The sequence below is a fragment of the Ranitomeya imitator genome, chromosome 3, assembly GCF_032444005.1.
Source record: "Ranitomeya imitator isolate aRanImi1 chromosome 3, aRanImi1.pri, whole genome shotgun sequence".
Lineage (NCBI taxonomy): Eukaryota > Metazoa > Chordata > Amphibia > Anura > Dendrobatidae > Ranitomeya > Ranitomeya imitator.
The window spans coordinates 830,236,123-830,239,547 of NC_091284.1; positions in this window are offsets into that span (position 1 = coordinate 830,236,123).

A 3,425-nucleotide genomic window follows, 5' to 3' on the forward strand; every position below is an offset into this window, starting at 1 on the left:
CCTATGATCCAGTGTCCGTCTTTTTAGGCGTGCATACAAGTGCCATTGACCACAGTTTTGTGCACTTCTGAAAAGAAGGACACCGCTGAACAGAGGCCAGAGTAACTCTGCTGTCTCATTATAATGAATGGATCCCTCGGGGGTTTCGTCTGTCAGATCACTCTGAGATTTAGATGGAAAGTCCAAAGTAAGTGCTCAGCATAGAGCGCCGGATAAATGGGATCCCAAACATTACGTAAAATTATCCCAGTAAAAGCGTCAACTCAGTCCACAAAAAAGCAAGTCCCCACTCAGGTCTGTCATCTGTTAACGGAAATAAAGGGGGCTTCCACATTACTGGTAGTACAAAGACTATGGAAAAGCAAAATGGCTCCTCACCCTCCAAAAGAAATCCTAAGAATTGCACTCCCAAAATCCAAATGCCCCCTCTCTTCTGAGCCCCACAGTGTACCTAAACCACATATAGCGTCCACGTTTGGCTTTTCTGAAGCAATGAGAGCCCGCCTAAGTTACAGGTGCATGCCTCCAGAAGAACGGGCTGGGGATAATGTACTGGTGACTACAATGTACTGGTATCTACAGCGTACTGGTCACTACAACGTACTGGTAACTACAATGGCAGTTTGCAATTTACTCAGTAGCATCCACTGCTGCTTGTGTCTGGAAAATACCCATGGAGTCAAAGTTGTCATTACATCTCTGGATAAAGTCCCAAAGGGGTATAATTTCCAAAATGGGGGATTCTGTTCTATCAATTAGGGTCTCTGTATATAGAGTGTGCAAACTATTCTAAGAAAATCTGAGGCAAATAGAGCTCCGTCCCTCCCGAGTCACTCCGTATGGCTAAGTAATACTATACCGCCACATATTGGGTATTTCTAATTTCAGCAAAAATTGTGGGACAGATTCTGGTGCCATTTTACCCATTATAAAATCTGGGCCTAAAACAATTTTTTTGTGGTAAAAATGTAATTATTTCTTCTTAGATGAATTCATTGAGAGGTGTATTTTGTAAAATGGGGTCACTTATGGGGGATTCTGCTGTTCTGGCACCTCAGGGGCTCTGCCAATGTAACATGGCACCCTCAAACTATTCCAGCAAAATCTGAATTCCAATGTGGAGCTCCTTCCCTTCTGAGCGTTGCACTGCGCCTCAACAGTAGTTTTCAACAATGTATGGGGTATTGGCGTACTCAGGAGAAATTCTCCTGTTACCCATGTAAAAATGCAACATTTGGATCTAAAAACATTTTTGTGGGGAAAATGTTATTTTTTTATTTTCACATCTCATCTTTATAAATTTCTATGATTCTGTGGGGACTCAAGGTGCTCACCACACATCTAGTTCCCTGAGGGGTTTAGTTTCCAAAATAATGGTGTCACTTTGTGTGGGATTTCCACTGTTTAGACACATCAGGGTCTCTCCAAACATGACATGGCGTCCGTTAATAATTTCTGTAAATTTTACATTCAAAAAGTCATATCGCGCTCCTTCCCTTCTGAGCTCTGCCGTGCGCCCAAACAGTGGTTTTCCCCCACATATGGGGTGTTGGCATGCTCTGGAGAAATTGCTCAACAAATTTTCGGGTCAATTTTTTCCTGTCACCCTTGCGAAAATAAAAAATTTGGATCTAAAGTTAAATTTTTGTGACAAAGTTAAATGTTAATTTTTTCCTTCCACATTCCATTAATTCATGTGAAGCAACTGAAGGGTTAATAAACTTCTTGAATGTGGTTTTGAGCACCTTGAGGGGTGCCGTTTTTAGAATGGTGTCACACTTGCGTATTTTCTGTCATATAGGCCTTTCAAAGTCACTTCAAATGTGATGTGGTCCCTAAAAAAAGATTTTGCTAAATTTTCTACATTTACCCCAAATTTACATTTTTTTACAAAAAAAGCAAGTCATATCAAAGAAGTGTTACCACTATCATGAAGTGCGCTACTTCCTGAAAAAAAACGATCAGAATAGGTGGGATCCATTGAAGCGTTCCAGAGTTATGACCTCATAAAGTGACAGCGGTCAGAATTGTAAAAATGTTCCTGGTTATGAAGGTGAAAACAGCCTTGGGGGTAAAGGGGTTAATAAATTCCCAGATCCTGGACTCCTTTATTTAATTCCCCCATCCTGGGCCTCCATACAGTATTATGAGCAACATATAGTCTTCCAGACAGTATAATGAGCCCCATATATTGCTTCATAGACTATAAGGGAACCCATATATTGCTCCATACAGTATAATGGACCCTGGATATTTCTCCATACAAAATAATGCGCCCCATATAATGATCCATACAGTATAATGGACCCTGTATATTGCTCCATACAGAATAATGGACCCCATATATTGCTCCATACAGTATAATGGACCCTGTATATTGCTCCATACAGAATAATGGACCCCATATATTGCTCCATACAGTATAATGGACCCTGGATATTTCTCCATACAGAATAATGCGCCCCATATATTGCTCCATGCAGTATAATGGACCCTGGATATTTCTCCATACAGAATAATGGACCCCATATATTGCTCCATACAGTATAATGAGCCCCATAAATTGCTCCATACAGTATAATGGACCCCTTATATTGCTCCATACAGTATAATGAGCCACATAAATTGCTCCATACAGTATAATGGACCCCATATATTGCTCCATACAGTATAATGAGCCCCATAAATTGCTCCATACAGTATAATGGACCCCATATATTGCTCCATACAGTATAATGAGCCACATAAATTGCTCCATACAGTATAATGAGCCCCATAAATTGCTCCATACAGTACAATGGACCCTGTACATTGCTCCATACTGTATAATTACCCCATATATTGCTCCATACATTATAATGGACCCTGTACATTGCTCCATACTGTATAATTACCCCATATATTGCTCCATACATTATAATGGACCCTGTACATTGCTCCATACTGTATAATGACCCCATATATTGCTCCATACAGTACAATGGACCCTGTACATTGCTCCATACTGTATAATGAGCCCCATAAATTGATCTATACAGTATAATGGACCTTGTATATTTCTCCATACAGTATAATGAGCCCCATAAATTGCCCCATACAGTATAATGGACTCTGTATATTGCTCCATACAGTATAATGACCCCATATATTGCTCCATACATTATAATGGACCCTGTATATTGCTCCATCTATATATATAATTGTCTAAGGGTTTTTCCGTCTGTCTGTCTGTCTTTCTGTCTGTCTGTCTGTCTTTCTGTCTGTCTGTCTGTCTTTCTGTCTGTCTGTCTGTCTGTATGTCCTGGAAATCCCGGCTCTCTGATTGGTCGAGGCCTGGCGGCCTCGACCAATCAGAGACCGGCACAGCATCGACGTAGAAATCCCGTGTCTCTGATTGGTCGAGGCCGCCAGGCCTCGACCAATCA